The sequence below is a fragment of the Cydia strobilella genome, chromosome 16 (assembly GCF_947568885.1).
Source record: "Cydia strobilella chromosome 16, ilCydStro3.1, whole genome shotgun sequence".
NCBI classification, from domain to species: domain Eukaryota; kingdom Metazoa; phylum Arthropoda; class Insecta; order Lepidoptera; family Tortricidae; genus Cydia; species Cydia strobilella.
The window spans coordinates 6925719-6952700 of NC_086056.1; the positions used below are offsets into that span (position 1 = coordinate 6925719).

A 26982-nucleotide genomic window follows, 5' to 3' on the forward strand; every position below is an offset into this window, starting at 1 on the left:
TCAGGTTCTTCTTAAATAAAGTTTGGTATAACACCGTTGTTGTAAGGCACCGGTGCTGTTTGTTTTATGCCCTCGTATAAAATTGTGAATTAAAAAGGGCCCGTTAAGATTTACGATCTAATCCGCCCAGATAAAGGAGTGTAGATTATTAAAATTTTATTTATCTTTCCGAGAGATTCATCGATTTACTCAAGATTTTACGATTTTACGATTCCATCAAATAAATCCGTCAAGTTTACCTTTCGAGTTCATTGACGTCGTGTTTGGAAGAAGAATTTTAATTCGACGGCGTATCACAATAAAGTGTTTTTGTTTATACAATATAAATTTAAAAATAACTCCTAATCAAATCAGCCCAGAGCAAATGGATATGTGTTGCCGACAAAACGCATGTAGCAGACCCTGTACCATGAAATTTAAAGATTAGCGAGATGGCGCCTAGCTTTACACGAACTCGGATAATTAACTCTACAGGCGTTGGAATAAAACTCACTTTAAATGCTTTAAAATTAGACGAGAATCGTGTAGACGCTTGCTTTGGTAGGTCGCGCAGTACTGGCCGCACTCCCGCTTAGTTAATTAAGACATGGATTATCAAACGTTTTGGAGTAGTAAATAAAACTGTAATCTTTCACCGTAGAGTAAAGGCGTCTCCATAACACGCCTTTATCTTGAGATGGTAAGCCGAAATGCATAACGTTTCTTTGATCCTACACCTACGCACACATTTAAATAGTAATATCGTACAAATAACACTAATGCACTGTCAATTTTTAATGTTCTACGAGACAAGGAAGCTTAAATGTTATAATGTAAGACGATACTGTCTCGTAATGACTAATACGTTTTCTATAATTATTAATAACTTATTTATTTTACAGGTAAGTGTTCAGACCTTCGAAGACACAATTTAAGGAATTCGTAAGTACCTATAGGCAGTAAGTGACATGTTGTAAAACATGAGGCAATTTTCTCGCCGTCTTGCGAAATGTTAATTTGTTTTCCGTCTTTCCTTATTCCTTAGCACCCCTTACATCCTTAATTTAAAACAAAGTTCAGAAGATATAAGTCACGGAACTTTTTGTAAATAAGTCGGGAGAGCGCGAAAGCTAGAACAGACTGATTTAATACTTTAAGCTTTATTTACTGAGACGTCTGTATCTATAATTTTCTCGTAGGATTTATTGCACAAGTTCTTAATGAGTCGAAATGAAGTTAAGAAATAAAATTTTAATCGTTCCTGCTCATTAATTTGCATACAAAATCTTCTTCTGTTTCGCCTTTTACCTTAACCCTTTTTTTAATTTCAGTTTGAAAATTCAAGTCTTTTGTATCTCAGCTCAGTGTCATCTATCATACCTTCACCATCATTACCTACCTCAACTTTGACTACCATAAGTATATCAATACTTTTATTTTTAATACATGAAAGACTGCCTAATGGAGCAAGTAGCACGCCGCTGCGTTTTTAAATATCGTTAACAGCAAAACCATCCTTATGTTTAAACATAATAGGGTTATTTTGAGTTTCAATATCAGTATTGTAAAAATTGTTTTAGTAAAGTGAAGAAGTCATTTTGTCGTTGTCACTGATGGGTTTTCAAATATTGACGGTCCGAGTCCGAGCCATTATCTGAGGGACCGTGTCGGCGGCCTAACTCAGCTTTGATAACGCTCTATTCGTCGCCGCTCGAAAAAACTGATTGTTTGTTCTACTGTCTATGTTTGTATTGGTTGCGGATATTAAAAGGTGCGGGATTAGGGTGTATTTTGATAGGGAGCTGAATGGAATGTTGATGTAACATATGCCTGTGACTACAATTTCTGTAGGGGTGGTTAGTGTTTGGACACCGAGTACAATGTACACATCAGGGTTGGACAAAAATATATAAAAACATAATTATGCCGATGATTATAAAAAGCAGTAGAATTCGAAAAACTTGTTTACTAGGCTCCGTTAGATGTTTTTATACTTACCCACGATATGTTATCCCATAAATATAACAAGGCGTGACTAATAAATTTTACTATACATACAAAACTACACTAATAATTTTAAAAAGCCCCACTTAACACTCAATCAAATACTAAAACAATGCAATAAATCTGTAACAGGACTCGCACATCTGTGGTGGTGAGTGAGAACATTCAAATCTTAATTACAGAGACATCCGAGTCGAAAAAGATCTCAGTGTGTATTTCAACGGTTTAATTGAAAACAAATGTTCGCTAAACTTTTTGTCAATGTTGAGAATTGGAATAGGATGCCAGTGTCTGAAAAGCATTGATTATCGGGATCAACAGGAAAATTTTACAAAGATGCAAATAATTCCATGATTGTGTTGTTTTGGATACACGAGTTTCATTGTTAAATCTACTTATGAAATTTTATATCCCTTGTATATTTTCTGTTTTATTTTCCTACCCAGTGTCGGGGTAGTTTTACGAATCATCTCTATTTTCACATAAACCTATTTTTAACATATTTCCTTTCCTCTGTAGGTAAATGGGTTTTAGAGATAAATTATTTATTTTGACAGATCCTAAATTGTTGACCCCCTCCGGGCAACCTCTTACTTGATGGAATCAAATATGTATTCATTGTGTTAGTGTACTGAATTTCAGACATTCACTAAGAAATTGGGTAACCCGAACGTAATAACATCAGGGCAAATACATATTAGGTTTATCGTTATTTCTGACAATTGAATGTTTTACTCCCAATTTAATGGCATTAGGTATTGTGTTTGACTATTTGAAACAGTTTATTATATTTTAGTTCAAGACGATTTTACCTAAGAATGTATTTTTAAGTTCTTCTTAGAAATGTATAAATCTAGCCATATTTATTTTAAACAAAGCCTTGAAGTGAAACTACTTGAAATTTTTTCTCAGATAACTTTAATTCGACCTAACCTTTGCATATAATGTTTATACCCATTATAATTTAGGTCCAAGTCAATTTTATTCATACCCATTTGGTTTAAATGTAATTAATACCGTATCCGTGGATCAGATAACTAGTTTTCTTTTCACAGTACATAAATAAACAAGCACCATAATTTACAATTCCTACATGTGTATAAGCTCCCAGTTATCATTGTATTAAACCGTCGAAACATAAATCTCTCGCGCATCCAATAAGAAGATAACTATCTTACATCAACGCGGGCTCAATAAGAAACCCGATTAACATAACAATGCAACTAATTGCACCGTCCGATACGACTCGTATTAAAAACCTTAAATTTAATTTTAAAAAGCAAATTTGATTATTCAAACTATATGTATGGTAATTGAGTAATCATGACGTTTGATTGTGGGTTAATAAGAATGTTAGAATTGAATTGAGTGTCTAATTTATTTCTACTTTATTCACCATCTGAATGCTATAAATTCCTTTACGCGGCTTTTTAAGGCCGTTCCCTGAGCCAGAAGGCGAAAAATCTCCTTATATGATCATATTTTTCTAAGAGACGTTGATATTCGTAGACGTGGAAAAAATATATGTACTTAGTCCTTGATTATATTATATTTAAAAGCACAGCTTCCGATACACGAATTATGACACTTCGCTCTATATAGTTACAATTAATTCTCAAAGTAACCACTAACTCGGACTTTTAATCAAACGTTACTAGGTTATTTATTATGTGACACTATAAACAAAAAAACAGAAGAAAAAACAATCATAACTTAAATAGTAATTTGACAGCTTTCGAATTTTGATATTGTAAGAAAGTTTTTAAACTAAATAAAAATCGACAAAAATCGATCAAAATTGACACTTGGCGCGCATGATCTTTCCCGTTCTTTCTTGCGAAATGTGACAGTGATAGCGGCAAACCGATGGAACGGCCTTAAGTAATAAAGTGAAATCAGAATGGTTGATCTAATGCACTGGTGTAACTTTTTTTTTTTATTAGCCTCTAGATTACTGATTCATCGTATCATCCATTTCACGACGTAACGCATACTTATTGGAGCATTTAAAATATTTTTTGCTTTTTGTAATGACATTTTTACTTCATAATTATGAAGTAGTAAGTAAGATTGAGAAATGTTTCATTAACCTGGGTTATGTAGGTTATTATTTATTATTTATTGGGTTATTTTTATGACTATCGAAAGTTAGTAGGTAATCTTATTTATCAACTTATGTGTCTGCAAACTCCAGTATAAAATTTCCAACACACACAAGTAAATCTCCAACAGCTCTATTAGCAGACTCTATAAACATATATGATTTGTTAACTAAATAAGCCAGCTTCCTTAGTTATAAAGCTGCAAAGTAAGCATAGTGTTGCTTAGCGTAAATTATAGGAGCCCGCTAGCTTGCACAAACTCGCTAGACAGTAGAGTAGACACTAGAGATGATCTAGATTTAAAGTTCATGTGCATTTATATGAGGTAAATTTAAACTTTCATATATTTCGCACATTATTCTTATGAAACAGGACTTAATTACGTATAACGATTTGTTTGCATGGAGATGGACGACTGTGTACCGTGAATGTCTAATGTCTGAAGTATTGTGAGACGATCGATGATAGGCCTTCCACAGTCGGTGTATAATACTATGTTATGTGAGGTGATATTTCTGTTTCTTCCTGTGTATTTTGTATCTTGTACCTACTTTTGTACTATATTTTTCTGGAAATGAAATTTTCTGCTAGGTTAAGTTTCTCGGCGCATTGGTGTTTGCTGTAATGCCGTTTAACCAGAATTGTATTAAATAAAAATAAAATAAAATAAAATAAATAACACTCGTGTTACTTTTTCCTATTGCGTAAGTAGTGTACTCGTATTAACTATAAAATAAACTATAGATGTACCTACTTTTGTACTATATTTTTCTGGAAATGAAATTTTCTGCTAGGTTAAGTTTCTCGGCGCATTGGTGTTTGCTGTAATGCCGTTTAACCAGAATTGTATTAAATAAAAATAAAATAAAATAAAATAAATAACACTCGTGTTACTTTTTCCTATTGCGTAAGTAGTGTACTCGTATTAACTATAAAATAAACTATAGGTCATACGCCCTAAATTGTCTTTAATTTCATGGAGTTGCATTTTCGTCTGAATGTAAAACATATTTCTCTAGTAATTCACAGTATATAAATAAATCAGAACTATTAAGAATGATTTTAGCTCGTCATAATTTCTCAAAACTTAAGTAACCCACATCCTTTGTATTTCTTCTCTGTCATACTCTTTGATTTACACAATATTACAATATTTCAATCCTATTGAACAAAACGCGAAGTAAGTTATTTTCGTTTTTGAAAATTTTCGTAAACAACAAAGAATTGTCTTCATATAACATCTTGCTCTTCCATAAATTCTCTATGAAATTTCTTCCAAGCTTGAATCTCAGTAGTTTACTATTGACATCACGACTGCACCTTAGAAATTGGAGCAGCTAACAACGCACGCGGTGTTGCTTGGAGCGCAAATTACGAGGTATCCCGCTGGCCTCAAGTACCAGACAATTGTACCCTTCGCGAACCGGTGTAATTACCACTACTTGCTCAACCATCCTCCTTTAATATGTTAATAAGAACGATCTCCATGTTTTAGAGTTCCTTAGCTTGGTATTTACCATTATTTACAGTAATGACCGCATTGGAAACAGTTTATGGCTCTAATAAGCAAATCCCTTGCTGTCAACACTGATTTATCTATTGTTGTTTTTTTCTTTCAAATGATCGCAATGTTTTATGAATAAACGGTACTCTTTTTTGATGTGTTTGTCAAGAAGTCTTTACAATTAAATTTAACAATCTTCTACAATTATTATCCTATTTCCCATAACTAATATTATTAAAAATGTCAAAGTTTGTAGACGTTGAGCATTATGGATACCTATCTAGATTTTTATTAGAAATTTGGCATACGATACGGACAGTTTGCCTGGAATAAGACAAAGGAAGGAGAATTTTATTATCAAGCAAGTAAAACTCATATCGTTTCTTGCACTAAAGAGCCGTAGAAAATATAAACGTTTTCATTCGCGCGTGAATTCAGACGAAGCCGTAAGTAGCAAAAAATATGAATCATTCGCAATTTCAACAATTCTTTCTTACTGTTTTTCTCTTGTCCCCAATATTCAAGTCTCGAAGGCTTTCGGAAAGCACGAGTAAACTCGTTTGGAGAGGCTTTAATTTGATACGTTCGGATTCAGCGGAACCCATAAATTGAAACATTATCGTGCCGAAAACGCATTGTCGGGTATCCTTATACTTAACAGCGGTTTTAATAATGATCTCCGCTTTAAGTAATCGTGGGTCGTGTACCTGGTAATTAGCGTCTTGTGAATTAACCTTTTTTTAAATATCAATAACGTTCCTGAGTAATGTCTGGGTGTTTGTTAAGACTCGGGGGCATTGAGTTTGTTTAATACGTCAATAATTTCCTTAACGGAAAAACGTTATTAATGACGCGAATTCTTATTCGGTGGTCCGATTGGGTTTTTAATAAAATCTTTCCCAAATTTAGTTGCATTGATGGATTTTTCAAAAATAATATTAAGTAAAGAGATATGGATGATACTTTTATATTTAGTTTATTGTTTACAAAAACTTGAAAAGGTTACACATTTAGTATTCTCAACGTCAACAGTGTCGCTATTAAAGTAATAACGCAAAGGGCAGGTGACAAAAACAGAAGAACGCGAGATCATTGTTTTTGAAACCAGTTTCGAATGATTCTTTAGAATGCCGTTGGCGAGCTTTGATGAGAGAGGGATCCTGTTTTCGAATCTGATCGTGAGGTAGAAATACTACAACTCAAGAATATGATTCTTGATGAACCTAGTCAGAAACCATCTTTGGTTAAATTATTTATGTTGTATTGTAAAAAAACCTCTATATTTAATATATTATACCGTTGGAGATAAATATATAGGTAAGTATTTCTCAATGGCAATTGAACTGCTACTTATTCAGATTTCAATAAAATAAAATTGGTTATATAAATCAACTTAGTTTTTATTAAATCAAACTTCAAATGTAATGAAGTAAAAACAACAGGTGCATTCTAATATAATTGAGGTCTATAGTCGCACGTAACAAAGTCTCTATTTAACGAAACGCCAACCTAACGACCTTTGCTCCCAAAATGTCAGAACCTTAATTATTATTCGTAACATCATAATCATTGGAATCGTGAGTATTCATTGAACTAAAGCATCGATACCTTTCAACCAACGTATCCTGGCCTTTTCTTCAAATGCGCTCTTATTTCAGTACTAACCACAATTATGTCTCGAGCTTCTATCACTTAGGAATCTCTTTAAATTGGTCGTCGATAAATTATAACGTTACCCTCACTGTAAGACTAGTTTACTTGTTCCAACCACCCGCTGAGCGCTATGTGAGGCATGAGTACACTCAGCAAAACTTAATGATGCCACGAGCGATTAAAATCTACACCATTATCGACTTTATCATCTACGCTGTTATAGTTATTATCGCGTGTAACGTTTTCAATACCTTCGATAGCTTTAGTTTCTCTGTATACATCTCATGCCGTTTCATTACAATCCTTACATCATTTATCATACTTTACATTGCTATAATTTATTCATAAAGCAGATCTTGTTTTATGCGTTCACTTTACATGGTGTTCTCGGATTTCTCAATACGTGATACGATTACCTATACAAAATCTTTATGAAATATTATTATACATAGTTTTATTATAACTTACAATATTTTACACGTCGCCAAGTACCTGTAAAATAAAACCGTAATTTTATTTATGTTAGGGTTATGGAACCTCCGCTGCTACAAAGATATTATTAAACTTTTATATCTACATCGCCAACGTATCTGATATCAGGCAGTTAAGTTTGATGATTTAAAAATTTATGGTCCCTTAAAAATGCCCTATCGAATGATTTCATAAAAGCTACCGGTATGCGTTAAACCAGCTTTATGTCGCTGTATCTATTACATGAATTAATTAACAAGGAAATTTTAAATTTATTGCTACACGCGTGTTTGTGTTATTAGTCGTCAAAACTTTCTTCACATCATCAGTTTTAAACCGCAATTTTTAACTCAGTTTCCCAACATCCTCATTATGGTTGGACCACCTCATCTCCTAAACCGATATCTCTAACACCATGTATGTAAATGGCCCTAAATGAGAGCCAATAGATCTCTCTGTCGCAGGTTTATTAGCGTCGTGGTGATAAACGGTTATTAATGCACTCGACTCATCAGCTGAGCGTAAATGTCGCACCGCATTAGTTCTGATTACTGGTGAATTAATTTAAGGCTATGTACGTCCCGGTAAATGTCCAAGAGGCGCTGTAATTACGCCGGCATAAACCACTATATTGACGGTGTATAAACTTAAGGCGGTACCTAAGTAGTGAAATAGTTACGCTGCTTTCGCTTTTTGAATTTCGCTAATTATATCTAAGACCACATTGCAATTTTCCGATTGTTCAAAATGTCCTGTACATATTTATTAACCAGTTGTAGAAAATAAAAGAAATGAAAATCTGACGTTACTCAAAGTATTGATATTTGATATTTATTGAAATAAAATATTACAGCATTACAGATGAGGGCGCCAATGCGCTGTAAAACTAAGTAATTAAAGCTATATGTAACAAAGTTATACGATAAATATGACAATAATTAATAAGCTACCTATGTTGATTCACAAAAAAGTAAAAAATCTTTAAAAAGTTTATGATTTTAGTATGATGAAACGTCAAGTTGCTTATAATCTCCCTGTCTCATAAATTCCATCATACTTAAAACATAGTCATCGTTAAACACCAAAATCTCAGATAACATAAAAATATTTATACAAACTTCTAAATTAGCATCGCAATAACCTTTAAATGTCATCTTATTAAAACAAGCTGGAAAGCTAATAAGATTTAGGAGAAGATAAATAGGAGGGACATATTATACTAATAACTTTGGATCTCCAAAGCATAGTAAATATGATAATCTTCTAGTAAAAGAACGTAAGGGTTATAAAATTGCATGTTTTTATAGCGAACCCTCGTATTATAAAGGCAGGGGATTAACGAAATTCATGCGCAATCACACGTTCATACAACGTTTATACGTACGACTGTACATCAAAAAGAACGAAGGACATTTTAAATAAAAGTGTTGATTATACTTTCATACAAAATGAGTTATGCGTGTTACATATATTGCGGCCAACTACGAGTCGAGTACGAATATTATTGAAGGTTTAGTAGATTTTGTTATTACTTTTGTCACGGGAGGGTTTTCCCCCGTTTTTTTGTTCGGTGATAAATAAAATTCCTTATGGGCATCACACTTTGCCTTATTCGGCAAATATTCGTGTTGCATCTCTTTCCTTTGACATACAAAACAAAAGGGATGCAACACGAATATTTGCCTAATACAGCGAAGTGTGGTGCTGGCATTAGGTACTTACATACTAACTGCTGTCCGTCTGCCTAAATGCCCGTCTATCTGCCAAGCGCCTGATATGTACCGTTATAGGCGATTGAGATTTCGCGCGTCTGACGTATTTAAGTCCAGGAAAAGGAAAAGTAATAATAAAACGTAATAAACTGTGGCGGTAGTTGTCTTTTAAAAAGAATTAGAAATAATAACGGCCAGTTATTGCCAGATAAAGTGCCTATAAACCGTAACACAAGAGATACTCCCGAAGTAGGTTATAATAATGCAGCTAACTTATACAGAGGATTATTCTGTGAAGTTTTATTTGCATTCCTGCTAGTCATACTGAATATTATTCCATAGCCCGGATATGGTAATAGACTTGGCCGGCCCGACAATCCGGCCCGTAAGAATTTTAGCGAAACTGAAAGAAATTGTGATTGTTCATCCTACTTCCATATTACATGATCTGTAAAATTGTGTATGATTCCTCAATTTACTTATGTCCTTACTTCTGTTGCCTTTTTTACGCCTCAGGTAACGTGTTCAGTTTTGATATTGTATTTCTATAAGTGCTCGTAAAATATTTCTCTCGACGTTAAGAGAGTGATTCTAGTTCAGTACGTAGTCTTATATTATTTTATGATCTTTATAAATATTGGCACCGTCGTTTGTTACTAATATAGCTGTTAAATTATCAGACACGCTTTCGTCTGTTGTTCACATCAATTTATAATATCACCAATCAAATGGAATTGATTTCCCATTGATCCCATTAACGCAGGTGTAAAATTGCTTTTTCATTCAATACGTAATATTTCTTAGTGTTATTTACAGTTAACATCAATTAACCTTTGTCCGAGAGTAAGATTTACATATTAATATATTTCGAACCCATAAATTACAGTCGTTGGAGTATCGTTTTTTTACGGTATGAGCGAGGTGGAAATTTAAGTCGGTTTCAATTAATAATTTGAAGGTTCCTTTAGTATCAGTTTCGAGTATTTTTTGTAAGTCTCGTTAATAAACTGTCAGTTTTTACATGTCCAATTTCCACCTAGTCATAATGACGCAATCAGGTTTTGAATTGACCTAAACCAAGATGATGGAGATCTAATTTTTACACCTACTTACTTCGCTGGCTCAGCGACCCGAAGTGGATCTTGGCCTCCGACACTAGATTTCGCCATTCGTTCCTATCCAACGCCATTCAGCCGGTTGGATGTCACATTTTTACACTGGTCGTATATTTTCTCTAAGAAAGATTTTTAGGGTTCCGTACCCAAAGGGTAAAAACGGGACCCTATTACTAAGACTAAGCTGTCCGTCTGTCCTACTGTCCGTCTGTCCGTCTGTCTGTCTGTCACCGGGCTGTATTTCATGAACCGTGATAGCTAGACAGTTGAAATTTTCACAGATGATGTATTTCTGTTGCCACTATAACAACAAATACTAAATAGTACGGAACCCTCGGTGCGCGAGTCCGACTCGCACTTGGCCGGTTTTTTCTACAAAAGCATGTCCATCAACCTCTCGCAAATTGTTATTACTAAAGTCAAGAACTCTTCAGACGGCATACATGTTTTTCAATTCAATTTTCAGCGAAAGGCTAAACTTCGCCCACCCCATTTCGTGTTAACAGAGCAATAATTGGTCCTGGTTGTTTCCAAACTTCTCAACTATTCCATAACAAAAACCGCCAAACTCTCAGCACATTCGATTAAAACTCTAACTAAAAATAAACTCCGAACAAAGCAGCCGACAAATGTCTTAATTCCACGAATCCAATACGAATGGCTAACAATTTGTCGAGCTCGTTGGCTTGATATCTAAATTAGTATGGAGACAGGCCTATCCTTTTTTCTCTCGTCCTTCTGCAAGCTTGACGTCTCAATTAATTTTGTGTAATTTCAAAGATCTGGATCGCTAACGACTCATTTCTGAATGAAACGACGCTCGGCTCGGCGCGGCAATTTTCAAGTATTTGGTTTATTAATACACGCCGCGGTTACACTTTTATAATTATATTGCGCTGGTGCCGAGGTTTTAATCACTGCCTTTTTTTATTTAACGTTAGAGTCGTGTCGATTAATTTCCTCTAGTTAATCTATGTAATCATTTGAAGCTTGTTTCAAATCGTACGCCACTCTTACTTCACGGGAACGTCGTGGCTATGTCATTAACCTTACCTCAAAATTTCAGGCTCTACCGCAGATTACTAAGCCTAATTAAGATATTCTTCAGGAAAAATGCAAACTAAGTCCAGCACAAAATATACTTTGTCAAAAATTAATGCAAAATAATACAATTTGGCTGAGAGCTTTAGCCAGGCCGAGCCGGAGGTAGTAAAAACCCTAGCTTTTCTAGCCATCCAAAAGGACTTTATTTATTTTAGTGCCTAATTTAAATAAAACAGGACTTAAAGCTCTTTTGTGACTTTGTTGTGATTTGTAAACAAATTAGCTTGAACTAAAGGATAACATTGTAAAATGCCTTCAAAGGCTGAAATTATCATAATAAATATAAAAGTAAATTTTGAATGATACTTTGACTTGAAAGGAAAGTTGGCGGGTGCAATTGAAAAATTAGAGCTTTTAATTAACACTTTAATGTCTTAAACGTTAGTTTTATACTAATGCTAGGTAATTTGGGACGGTAATCCCTTAAAGCGTTTAAAAATCCCTGAGAAAATATCCACAAAAAAGCGAACAATTCATCATAATAGTGCCAGGCAATTACTGCCAGAAGCGTTAATGACTGGCATCCATTAATCCACGGGGAACTTGTTTTGAACTCACAAGACTTATAGTGATTTTGATAATAATCTTGTTTTAATAATTACCGACTTATTTTTCTTCATACAATCTTGATAAGGTCTATTTGTATGGTATTTTTCTTGGTCACCGTTAGACTTAATTTGGTGGGCTGACAACTCTTTTAGAATGCTTAATTCGTGTGATTTTTCTTGCTTAGCTTATCTGATGTATGTATGTGGTTCTAGGAAATGCTCCCTGATTCATTCGTTTCATTTTCATTCGTTTTTTGATCTCATTTAGTAGTGAGAACTGTAATTTAAAAGTGTGTGTAATTAATGATTATGAAGTAGCGTGTGTCAAAACGACGTTTCCTGTCGTTTACTGTTAAACTAGCATCAAGATAATCCTTTGTTAAAAAGTTAAAAGCCTAAACACTTAATATGACCAGGTTTTAATACAAAAAAAAAACTAAGTATACCTTGAAGGAACAATGCAATGTACCTTTAGCAATTGTTAAAGTTAAATAATGTTTTTCTATTGTACAAAATCAATAATGAAGATCGTCGAGACTTTTTAGTTGAGAAGTAAATTTTTATTTTATAACGTATTTTATAAAGTGTATAAAGTAATCATCATTCATTCATAAATAATACAAACATTTCAACAAAAGCAATCCCCATTGTCACAGGAAAATTTTTGACGAATTAATTAACAAACATTATAATATATTTAACAGATTCAAAATCGGCCCTGTTTTGAATGAGGGCCTACTGTGCTTCGTAATAAATATTAATCACTCGCCAGTATTTAAATGTTTCCTGCTACCGTGGCTATAGGATACTCAGTTTCGCTCAACCAGTTTTGTCGGCTCTAGTTGTTTATGTCGTGTTCTGTCGCCGTCTGAAATGATTCAAACGTTTTAATGTTGCTTTACTTTCTCGAGATACTCGTACAAATGAGTGATTTTTGGTGTAGGTACTTGTAAGTGGTGGACATCTGCTACGACACGACTTGTTCCTTAAAATCATCATAGAAGGAAAAATAGAGAGAATGAGAAGAAGAGGAAGACCGAGAATAAATTATTTAAACCAAATAAAAGACAAGGTTCAGTTCAGGTCATGTCATACCAGAAGGTTAAGGATATTGCTCCACCGACTAGAGCACAGCTCTTAAATATAAAGAAGAAGTATGTTTTTGAGTCTACAAGATGGAAGCCGCTACAATTACAAAAACCGGCCAAGTGCGAGTCGGACTCGCGCACGAAGGGTTACGGAAAAAAACAGCAAAAAAATCACGTTTGTTGTATGGGAGCCCCATTTAAATATTTATATTATTCTGTTTTTAGTATTTGTTGTTATAGCGGCAACAGAAATACATCATCTGTGAAAATTTCAACTGTCTAGCTATCACGGTTCATGAGATACATCCTGGTGCCAGACAGACAGACGGATAGACGGACAGCGGAGTCTTAGTAATAGCGTCCCGTTTTTACCCTTTGGGTACGGAACCCTAAAAACACTGAAAAAGTAGGTACAAATATGTGGACACCGTGGACAGCTGCTATTTTCAAAGGCAAGGGTACATATATATCTCGGATTACGGTGTACTATTATATTATTTATATGTGTATTTTGATACTTAACCATGCTTTGTGCTTCCAAACTTAAACACACAGTTGCGTATAAATAAAATTAGCGGCCATTTTGTTTTAAGCTCGTTACAGCTCGACGCACGCCACTGGCCCTCGTAATTATGATGTTGAACTGAACGTGTGTGTAACAGCCCTAACCACGCGCGAATAAAACGCTTCCATGTGTGCGTTAAACTCGTGCGTACGCGCACGTGTGCGTAATTGAGTTTGTAGTCGTGTCGGCGTTTTTGAATTGTTCTTTGCTTGTCTAACATTAATTGCTATATACCTTACGTCCGCGGGCGCGAACGCCCTCCCGATTTTTTGTTCCCGTTTTTATTGAACATCTTAATAATCATGCTTGATAAGATAATACAAGCAAGGTTGCTTTCTGGCTAGTGGCCAAATGTTTTGAATTCGATGTTAAATGGTTTGGTGATTGTTATCGCTTTTCGATTATGGGGCGTGTTTGTTACCGTGAGTTATGGCGTGCCAAAATATTGGTTGAACACTCATTGGTTGCTTGTTTGGATTATTGCTTTCCTTTGTGCGGTTATCGATTTCAAATACAAAATAAGATTGAATTAATGGCGGGTCTTAAAATTGACATATTTTCAATATTTTTCCAAACAAAATACCTCACGTATTCTTTTATTGAGGTGTGAGTCTCATTTATTTATATCTAAAATCATAGTTGATTAATTGATTACTTATCACTACATAGTATAAAACAAAGTCGCTTCCTGCTGTTTACTACGCAACGGATTTTGATGCGGTTTTTTTTTAAATAGATAGAGTGATTGAAGAGGAAGTTTCATATGTATAATATATCAGCATTGCACCCGTGCGAAGCCGGGGGGGGGGGGGTCGCTAGTACATAATAACTATGTTAATTTGAGTCAGTAGTCAACTCACTCACATTACAGAAGCTTACTTAAGGATGTTAAGAGAATTTAAAGTGGCATTAGCAGCAGCAGTAACATCGCAACAGTAATGCAGCTACAGTTGACGACCGACTGTCACATTGAATTAAGTGCTTTAAAATTAATCTCGAAATAGTGTTTAGTTATCACGGCTATCACGACCCATAAACTGATACAAAAATAACAAATCAAACTCACGACCCGACCCTAGCTCATTGTTTTTTTTTTTTTTTTTTTTTTTCAAATGTCCCATGTTTATACGCCTCGGCTTTCAAAAATGAAATGAAATTGTCCGCGGAGCGTGGCACGTCATTCGGAATCAAGCGTGAAACGTTCTGTTTGGTCAAACTTTCAACATTCCTAACGTAAAAATAACCACGTAATTGTGCTTGCTACATTTACTGGATTGTCGACCATCATAAAATAGTGGTTAGTGACTTTAAGTACTTTTAGTTGACGATATAAATGCTGGATAAGATTAGCCGCGAATCTTGCTTAATAGTAGCGTATAATTTGAGAAAACTACTAATAGCATTGGAATGAAATGAATTAATTAATTTCTGAAAATGCTTATGATATCCTTTAGGTATGTTTAGGTGATTGGCTACTATTTAATGTATCAAACTAGATTGTGGAAAATCACACAAAACATAAATTAATGGAAAGATGAATTCTAGAGTAGCTATTGTAAAATTTGTATAGCATTGACTAAATACTCATTGCGCGCGACGCAATAAATCGTGCCTTAGAAATATCCTTGTCTTTCAGTTGCACAGCCTGGTTACCTAATCTGAAACAAACCATTTACAATAATATGTTAGATGAGAAACAAGAATTGCGGTGCAGTATTTAGCAACTGAAGTTGCTGGGTGGTATGGCTGCTCAAAATGAAGCTCTCGAATACAGACCCAACTGAATGATACAGAACCTAAGTAGTTTTTCTTAGCTACATACCGGTTCTAACGAGAATAATCCAGTAGCAGCTACAGTCACGACCGCACACTCCGGCTTTTTCACTTCTATTTATTCTGTTCTCGTTTCTTTGCTTCTTTCTTGTTGGTTTTGTAAAGAATGTATAGGAATTGACGTCTCCATCCCAGTTCGTCACGGTCGCTGCGGTGACGATGCGATTTTTTCCGCTATAAAAAGGAACGAGTTCCTTGTTAGTATAATTTCAACTTTATTACTGAACAGTTATAGTGTACTTTCGTTAAGCTGGATGAAACGCTAGTAATAAGTAAAGTAGCATGCATGCAAAGCTCTAGAAATGTGATGACTTAATTTTAGTGGCTCGGTGGAAATAGGGCCAATGTCAAACAAGTTTCTTCAGAGAATATGAGCTAAGATATCTGCATGTAATTGAAAATCTTTCGTTTGTTTTGTCGTTATCTATTTAAAGGTTATAGATGTCTTGCACTGACTTAGTACCTATGTTAATTTAAAACATCGTATAAGTGACGGGACTTAAGAATAAGAACTACAGTAATTTGAACGTCGTAAATGTTAATGAAGAGCAGTATTAACTTTATGCTAGGAGGATATAACCAACGGAGACGCCACGTCTGTAATTTGCTGTACAAAAAAGTCTGCCAATTTTTGCGGGGGAGGGGAACGTCAAATGTATACGTAACGTCAAAATAGCCATGTCAGATAAACGCCAGTCCATACATTGTGTATGACCATTGGCCGACTATTTTCGACAGAGGGGAACGCCTGTTAATGGCTACTTCGTTTGGTTATATCCTCCTAGACTTTATGAGTTATTTACGATTTACTTTTATTTGAATGAATGTTTGCAATAGGGCATATTACTGCAATGTTCTGCCACCAGAGTGCACCACTAGCCTTTTTAGTAAACCATAGAGTAACTAATACATACTGTACCTTTAACAGGTTTTTGACAAGTTTTCAGAGATATTAAAATATGACATTGATGCATCAAGGCGGTTTGTTTACAGAGGACCTACCGGGAAACACGAATCCGAAACTTCGCTATCTGTCTCTTTATCGCTCGAATAAGCAAGAGTGACAGAGATGTTAGATAACTAAATTTAGATTTTCTTGTTTCGCGATAAACTCTCAGATTGCGGTAGTGGCGCCACCACGCAGAGATTCGCGTAATATTCCCTATTTGATATATTTTCATATAAAATTTTATTTTAAATTTAAGCCTCTATATATATTGTGTAATTTGGTTTCTTTTGTATTTCTATAGGTAGTAGTGTTCATTAGCCATAATTTATTTTTATGATATAGGATTATCATGGCATGTGCTCATGTAATTTAGAAGTGTTAAATGTCGTTATTGTTAAGTTTTTGTGTTATAAGTATATAGTGTATGTCTGTGTATTTATTTCCGACCTGACCTCCTAGTGGGAATTGTCATAGGATGTAGGCTATATGTACTTTAAAAACTTTGCCTGTAAATCTTATTGACCTGTATCTGTTTTTTTCCCCAGTAAAGAAAATAAAATAAAAATAAATCTTACTACAGAGAATAAGAGACCTAACCAAACTTGTATTAAAGATAAAGATAAAAACCAATTTTATTCAAGTAGGATTGCTTTATAAGTATACTATTGACTAGCCAAATCCAGTACATATTAATGTGACTATAATTGATGAAAAAACCCTTTCCGAAGAAAGCCTTAAAACAGGCTCTGTACGTAGGCGGCCTAACGAACTATGTAAGCATTAGCAATAAATAACATTTTTATTTTTATTATTTATTTATTTATTAGGTTAAGAATCTCCTAAATTTCATACCTACTTCATAAAGTTTAACCACAATGTATAAAATAATAGTCGGTAACATATCAACAATCGCAGCGACACGTACACGTATAAGCAGCAGTTCATACGAGTTTACGAGTGACTTTTTTACTTAAGAGTTCTTGGTTTCGAAATCGTAGTATTCGTATACAAAAAATAATTTGATATTTACGTCAACCATGTAACTTTGTTCCATAAGTTTTATTACAATGCCTGTTTTGAGATTATTTTGTACCGTGACTTCTGGGTTTATTGCAAGAGAGAAAATATGACTCTCTTTTATGCTTTTGTAAAGAGTCGGGGTACTGAATCTATCCTTCTGCGGCATAGCATCCTAAGGGATACATGAGCCTGCCGAGATTACATCTGGATTCTACGCACATAAATTACGGCGTATTGCGCCAAGCTTCATAATGCACGGCAGAATTCAATTCTCTGCTTTTTAAAGTATGAAAAATGAGGCAGATATTTTTCGTTAAGGTTATCCGCGGCTTTTTTAATCAAACACTTTTTATCATGGTGCGTTTTTAATTTTTATCTTTTTGTACTAGGTATTATAGGTACAGTAACTTCTTATTAATAGCAAGCAAACAATACAATAGTAAACCTTTAATAACTTTTTGTCTATCAATTGTAAAATATTAGGTACACATCGGAATAATTGTTCCGCAAGTATAGTAAATTCATTTCAAAACATCATAATAAAAGGTTCATTTACTTTAAACCCGCTATTAATATCATAGAGGATATAATAAGAAAGAGCGGTACTACTGTCATAGTAAATTTTGTAACCACTGTAAATTCACTGCCATCTATCGACATACTTTAAAACTAAAAATGAAGATTTATAAAAATACTTTAAAATGTATTTAAATATGGATACATTTTATTTTTTATTTTTATATGATTTTGACTCATGTTCTTTCACTGATATGCGTTAAAATTCATCACTTTCCACTATTCTTGACATTTACGTTTTCTCAATGCATGGTTTGCTGGCCTGTTGAACAGAATAAAGGTCTACATGACATAGTATAACGTTATTTTCTGGACCATTTACATTTCCGTTGTATCAGATTAACTTAGCATTCGTGGGAGAGAAGCGAAATATTATCTGGATTTTGTACTTAGTGTTCCGTGTGGAATTATGGAAAACCCTTTTTTATACTTGTATTATGTTAATTTTATTTTACCTACTCGGAAAAATATATACAAAGCTATCACTTGCAAACCGCGTAACTAGAGGTATTTACTTTATATGAAGTTAGTAAGATAGGTATGTTAACAATCACTAGCTTCATAATTTGTGTTAAAGTTGAAATAAAACTATGAAAATGGATTATATCGCGTATATTGAATTTATAATACATCCCAGTTATATTTAGTTTTATTTCATGAGTAACTATCGCGGTAACCGAAGACAATATTTTGTGTTAAAGTTATTTTTTCAAGCCTTTTTCTTTTGACCTTTCTAAACATTTGAAAGCTTTGCATAAGCTATAGAATTACAGCTTGAGGCTACAAATAAACCCTTATTTAAGCCACGGGGAATATCATAATTTTTACGTATACATATTAATAGTCAGTTGCCCTATATTTCGTTGTTTTAAGGTTAAGCCGAGCTTGACACGGCTTAGTTTTTAAGTGTTTTACGAGGAGACGTCCCAATTTCCATGTCACCGAACGTACGTCAAGTAAAATATTTTTTCTTGTAAACAAAACAGGATCCTTCAAAAATAATGGGGACATAAGATAGCTTATTACAGAACCGCGAGCAGGCTCGCTTGGTATTTAATTTACATATCATTTAAATAATAGTGAAACTAGGACATGTTTATCGTTGCATTTAATGAAATTAAATATTTGCATTTTCATACATTCAGTTAACAAAATACAATAGCGCTATAATTTTCATGGGAATTGGTACATGACGCTTATTAAGATAATGAAGTTTATACGAAGCCTAAAGCTAACCCTTACCATCAATATGCAGGCAAGTTGGTGCATTAAATGTTAACAATACATGTATCGATTCATACATGAGTCTTTTGTGTAGGTACTTCTCAGTCTGTCAGGTACTTAGTTATTAGTAGCTACGCAGTAACACTACAAACCTTAAAAGAAATGGTTGCACTAATTTGCTTGTTTAAGTTAGCATGCGTTGCATTACATAAGTTTTTTTCTTCTGAAGACATATTGTTTTTAAAATTTTCATTTTCATTAAAAGTGCTTAAGCAAATATATTAATATCATATCATAAATTTTGGTATACTTGTTCGAACTGTTGGCACATTTTACGTAGGTAAATCTTTCCGAATCTCAAGACAAGGAGTGATTACCATCATTGCGACAAGTCATCTCCTGAGAACCTAAAATGACTACTAATAGCTTAATGCTCTCTAGCACTGGTTTAATCATGAACAACATTTCCTATTCCCAGTCATAACGTCTACGTCTCCATTACAGTACTAGTCATCTTCGTGTAGTTCCGTTGCTGTAAATGTCGTAGATAATTTATGACATATTCAGCCACATTATTATTGCAAATTATGTGTACTCTCAACTGCCTAAATACGGAAATGTACATCAGTAACATAAAGTGACATTATGCATAACTACATATTTAATATGTGCGAGTTACAAGCGGTGGCGGCGTGAAACAAGTTTACTGGCGTTTTCTCTGTACCTACTTTAATCCATAAACTCCTACTACTACAAGCAAATTTGTTTCAATTCAATTCAATTTAAGAGCTGGGCTCTTGTCGGTGCAGCTTGAAGATGTTGTCTCCACCTTTGTCGGTCTGAAGCCAGCCTTTTAGTGTCGTGATACGTCACGGCCCTTACATGCTCCTTTACTTGGCTCATATAACTTCCATAAATCAAATAATCAAGAGAAAGAAATACTCAGCTGATACGCCAATATACCCACTTCCAAAGGGCAAAATTGGAGCACTGTACATTAATTTCAATCATTAGCTTCATCCTACACTGTCTCGTACTTACCTATCATCAAATTATTATCTTATTCCGTCACTTCCTATCGCTTGTCATCGCCCAAATTATTATTAATGTCGGCTACGCGAGTACCACTATTACAACAATTTGCATTCTAAACATCCCGACTATATGCAGATGAGACTCCTAAACTGTCATCTAGTATCATAATGTTCGTGTAATTTGGCCTGTGCGTTCGGTTAATTTCATTACGTCAAAGGAGATGTTAGTTAGTTTTGGCGTTTGATGTTATTGTCAGTTTGTTTGTTGCGAATATAGTATTTTGTGCAACAGGTACATAAGAAGGGTTCCTAAAATTCAAGGGCCGAAGTTACGAAACGAAGTTGAGTTTAAACTCAGAATCAAACTCAGAAACCGAGAATTTTATGACCTAATTACTTATGTACCGTTGCACACAATATTTTTTCTAAGACAGCATCAAACACCTAAAAGTAGAAATAAAATCAAAGTAAATATTGTTTTGTAGATCTGTGCCTAGAAGTCAGAATTAAAAATATAAAAAAAAACAGTTGCATAATACATATTGTATGAATATCCCTAAGAACACTGCTGTTACGTTAGGATAATTTGCGATTATCATTATGTAACCCTTGTTGAAATGTTGTTAACATGTGCCTAATTTAGGTTTACTTATGATGTTCAAGTGTATGTGTCAATCAATCAAATCAACCTATTGATTTATTGAAAAAATATATGTATATATATATATATATATATATATATATATATATTAAACCTATTTATTTATTTATCAAATGGCAATAACACACTTTAATAAGTGCCTACACTTTTAAAATCAAACCTATTGATGGCAATGTAATAATTTAAAGGATAAGCAGTGTAGCAGATCCACCGAATTTGATAATATATATGTTTAAGAACCAGTGCTAGAAAACCTGCTTTCAAATAAAAAAGAAAAGACAGACACGCACACATAGCGGTCAGCGGTTTTTGAGTTGATGGTTAAAAAATATTGGTTGTTGAGCATTAAATTAGAAACATTAAATACTACTTAAAATGGCGCTGGAATAACTATGAAAAGAGGTTAGCTAAAGCTGAAATGACAAGTATGCTTATATTTAATAGTATTCTAGTGCTACTAAATTACATATTAAATTATTCAAGGAGGCCGCTATGATGATAGTTATTATTACTACCTAAGAGACGATAGGACTGGCAAGTCTCTCTAATAATTCTGCGAATGTATTAACAATAAGTCCGTAAATCGCATTTAGGTTTTAGCATCAAAATAAATGTATTTGCAATTAATAATTTGATATTTTTCAGTCCTCAAGACTGTGTAAAAATTAATATTAGATTTTTAAGGAGAAATGAGATGAAAATGTATAAATATAGATACCTGATACTCATTATGACAATGATACTTGTAATGAATTCAGTGTGTCCATGAATTTTGAACCTATACTGAACTTCATTATAATGCACAAACTGCACACTTAATCAACTCAATACAACAGCTTGCCCAACTTCCAACCTCAACAAGAAACAATTAGTATGCTTTAGAGGCGACCTAACTGGGTCGATCTACCGAAACTTGACTTGCGTATGATGGAGCCGATATAGCAATAGGCTAATACACTTCTATCAAATTTGCATTTCAAACGATCCCCACAGAACGATACAGTTAATGTGAGCGGGAGAATTTAGGTACATTAGAGCACTTAGTTTCAAGTTAGTTCAAGTTATAAACGGAGTTGAGTGTTCTAGTCACCATAATATAGTATAAAAAGTATCAACAATGGCTCTAATATGAAATCAAGAATATATTTAGTATTGAATTATAATTTTATTAGATGTCTACTTACAGACGGAGACCTAGCATAAACGCACACGTATTGTAAACATTAGTTTGAATGACGAAATAAGGTTCATTCCTCAAATTAGCCCATATAACATTACCCGTTACAAAGTTCAGAGCCACCGACCCACCTAAATCACAGCGACTTGAGCAGCCACTTGTCATCTATTACTTAAACCACATAGACCAGTAACTGCACAGCGATAATTCATCAAGACATGATAAGGAACTGTGACATGGGTGCGTATTATATTACCCTACAAAGCAATATAATGTTACCTATATTTACATTGCATTGTAAGCTTGTAGCATCTGTTACTCCGTTCAGCAAAGCTGACGCTAACAAGTTGCCTAGTGAAATCTACATCATACGGCTGAGCATTAATTTTTCCTAGGTTTTATATGGTTGTGCTAAATAGATACAAAGCACGTGAGATGCATTTGAAGCTAAGAATTAAGCTAACAACGACTTTAATAAGGAATATTTATATCCTTAGATCAGGATAGCCTTCCATGTTCGCATTTGATTTACAGTTAGGTTTGGCCTGTTTCTATTTAAAACAATGGTAATGCTTGTTTTAATATATAATTGGGCACAAAAATTTTCATGACCCCGAAATCTAGTCGGTACGCATATTTTCACACCGGAACATTGTATTTTAATCATTAAAAACTTATAAAGTAGTCTGTTAACAATTACGCGCCGGAAACCTGGCTGGTTGGCGAGGCGATAATAATCTAAGCTTTTTAATTATGCCCAATAGACCCCGCCCGGTGTTGTAATTTATACAAAAACGTCCAATCATATTAGAGCTCGTTGACATGGAGTGTCATTCGAATAGACACGAAGAATATTAATCACCCCACATTATGATTTAAAATTCGAATACAACCGTCGGCCGTACGAATTGTTTTTTCTTACATTTTAATATGTTCAAATTTGTACGCTGATGGCTTTTGACAAATGCAAATTATTTTATCAAATTCATTATAATGTCAGCAAATGCTTTCATTTATGTAGACAAGCTTATCAACGCTTAATGTGTTCATCGACACTTTAAATCTTAAGCGGCTTTATTGTAATTTTTTTTTATCTCAAGGCAGTTTACGGCTGATTAATCTAAAAAAAAAACGTAGTTCCTAATTTAGCACTACGATTTGGCTATATTAAAAAGATATGAGCTCACATCCCTGCCTATGACGTTATAAATGTTAAAAAAAGGCGGTGAAGTCATTCACTTGTAATTTAGCTATAAAGCGTAACGCTCTCAGTAGTCCATTAATACCTACTTCTATCAAGGTAAACGTACACTCAAACTTTAGTGTATAATTTTCAACTGCCCAGGCGGATGCCTTCTCACAAATTACGATTCAAAATAACACATTTCTCCCGCCGCCACGACTCTGCCTATAATACGGGGAGACTCAAAATTAACCATAATTGCTTAATTCAGAACGCATGCGTCGTTTGCTCAGATCACGGCGCCGCAAAGGGTTTGGATAAACGAGATAGATGTAACAAAGTTAACGGGCAAGAGAGAGACGGGGAAACAGAAGATTGGCCTAAAGCTGCGCTTGATACCTTCGAGGTAATAGGAAGAACGTGTGAAGAGAATGAAATTGGAATCATTAGGTTCGATGTTTTTGCTTCGACACGTAATGATTGAGTTAAAAACGCTTTGTCACTATAACGAGGTTTGTTATTTTTGCATAAAGTAATTCGGGAATTTTTTTATAAATAATTTGGCACCTATTAAATTTGTTTAAATTTAATAGGTGCCAAAGTTAAATTTGAAATTTGTAGAATAATAACCTACTAATTATCTGTACAACCTAGGTGAACATATTATCGAATGTCTAGTTTTGTTAAGCGCTATAATTATAGAATATTACTTATACAAATATTTTTTGTTACAGATGTCGCGCCTATACGGAGCATATCCTTGATAAAAAGGTACGTTACCCGCAAAATTAAGCCACCAACGCTACTGTTTGCACGCAACATTAAACTGCCTTAAAATAAAAAAGACGTAGTGTTCATTTTATGGCAATAATGTCTGTAATAAATGCAGGGATTCCGAAATGATTGGCTGACATGCTAACGATTTTGTAAACAAGAGGAGTGATGTTACAATCCAAGTTTGCCAGTGTCTCGGCATTTCGGTAGCGCCGACGGAAATTGCGGGCCTCAGGCAACTGCTATTAAACTTATTCTTTTACATTAATATAATAGCCTATTTTGAGAGTGGATTTAAAAAATTACAACGCGCTTGAATTTTTAAGGTCAGGTTACTTAAACTTACTTTAACATTTTTTTTAAATGTGTGTAAACTTGGTAAAAAAAACCGGCCGTGCGAGTCGGACTCGCGCACCGAGGGTTCCGTACTTTTTTAGTATTTGTTGTTATAGCGGCAACAGAAATACATCATCTGTGAAAATTTCAACTGTCTAGCTATCACGGTTCATGAGATACAGACTGGTGACAGACAGACGAACATACGGACAGCGGAGTCTTAGTAATAGGGTCCCGTTTTTACCCTTTGGGTACGGAACCCTAAAAACTATATTATAATTAATTATAAAAAAATTATGTTATTATAAATAAAAATGCTTGTCTAATATATACTACTTTTCCTTGAACTAATTAATAAACAGATGTCAGTGACAGCAAAATATTGTACGCGTCAACTGACGTTAATCCACCTTGACAATATAATCCGTTCCAAAGAAATTCTCACTCAATTTCTTGTCAACACTGGCACACTTTAAATCTACAAAAACTAAACGTTGAGTGAAATTTAACTTTGTAAAAGGAATGCCTATATTAACAGCAAAGCCGACATGTTAAAACAGATGTTCCACCTTCGCGCCTGACGGATGGGTCAGCCGAGGTCGGCCGCCATTTTAAGATCTTGAGATCCCGCCAATCGCGTCTCGGCTGTCAGCGGAATAAGCGAAACAATTGCCGGGAGGTCCTAGCATGCTGAGTTTACCATAAGGGTGAAAAGCACCTATCTCGAAAACCTCCAACCGTCGCATCCGCTGTGAATAAAGAATTCAGTTATCGGTTCTACAAACAGCATGCTAGAGGCTGTTATGACTTTGTAAACAATTAAGGTTAAAACACTCTGAAACTTGAGAGAAGTTTGTCTCATCCTTGAAATTTAAGACCGCTACCGAAATGTGTGCGTGTTTTGACAGGTATTCTGGTTTCTAAATTAGTTAAAAACGTTTGGATTTATGTGGGTGTACATATTATTTTGTTTTCTGCAAATAATAGTTTAAGCGACTGATACTTACATATTTTCTAGTTAAAATGCTTAAATTTGGTATCATAGCTCTTCAAATCTATAGTTACAACTAAAATAATGACCTCAAAAACTTTTGACACTTCTTTTTGTGATCCGTCAGATTAATTCCCTAATCAACATTAATGCCCAATCTAGAATCAAATCCAAAATTGAACTATAAACGTACACCAATAAAGCTATTAGTTCGCAATCAATAATTATCCTAGCGGATCAGACAGCTTCCAATAGCAGCGTAAAACGGAACGCACCTGTTCCCTGATCCTTCTCATTTTTAATGAAGACGTTTCGTTCCTCGCAGGTGTCCTTCATACCCTGATCCCAAATCGCCTTATTAACTTCGTATTATGTTGTTCAATTCATTATGCCCTTTGTTTTCTTCTATCGTTTTTTTCAACCCGCGAAACTTTATTGTCTCTGTTACAATTTATTGCGGTCTAAAGGTGCATTATAAATCGTATGTCAGTCCGTCCAATTTAACATATGTACGTTATTAAGTTGTAAAGTCCGTACAATGTTTTTAAGGCCATCAAGGGAATAATAAGTGAATCGACGAGTTCGCGTTCAGGCATTGTTATTTTTGAACATGAAAAGTGTTTTAATTTACTTCGAACAATGGGGCCAAAATTCGTAATTTTACGCATATTTGCTCACTGAATAATTAAGTTGGAAACAATAACCGTACAATAAATTAAATTGGGAAAAAGTTGAGATTCCACTACATATACCTACATAGGTACTACATAGTAATGAAAACTACAAAATTAAATTTGAGCATTAATTACAATAGAGTTAAAGAATGTGTGAATACGGACGAATGTGAATAGTTTAAATTCGAAGTCTTGTTTTGGTATTGCTTGAAACGCTTCGTAATTTTATCATTCAGAATGTAGGAAAGTTGCATTTGGTATATCATGCTCTATTTTTTGTCTGACTACATTTCGAATGGAGATGGTTCCGACAACTCGAGAAACATCGTTTACGTTTCGAATTTCGGATACTCATTGACGTTTTCTACATTCCTTTTTGAATCTGAAACAGCTTTTGTACTCTTAGTCTCTCAAACAAAAACCAACGCTATGCTAATATGGCTATGATTCCAATTGGAATATATAATTTGTTTTATACTATCGTTAGTATATGGAATGATGTAGGCTCGTTTAAGATAATACGCGAGATTCGGTTTACGTAGCAGTCGATCCGTACACGGCAATGTCGCTCTTGATAACGGCCAATTAGAGCCTTTCATCGCTTGAAATTGTCACCGCTTTGATCAGTTTCTCGATACTTAAAATAAAAGTTATTGAATGATCTTTGATTAGATGATTATCGGAACGAAATTCGTGGTTCTTGTA

The 26982-nt window shown here is 34.3% G+C and overlaps 1 protein-coding gene across 2 annotated transcripts in view; it reads left to right on the forward strand.

Moving 5' to 3' along the window:
• LOC134748251 (uncharacterized) overlaps nucleotides 1-26982 on the forward strand; it is a 138825-nt gene that overhangs the window by 42028 nt on the left and 69815 nt on the right. For both annotated transcript variants that reach the window (XM_063682982.1, XM_063682983.1), the window contains one exon: nucleotides 24237-24273. The gene's annotated coding sequence lies outside the window, so the exon portion shown is untranslated. The remainder of the gene's footprint in view (nucleotides 1-24236; nucleotides 24274-26982) is intronic.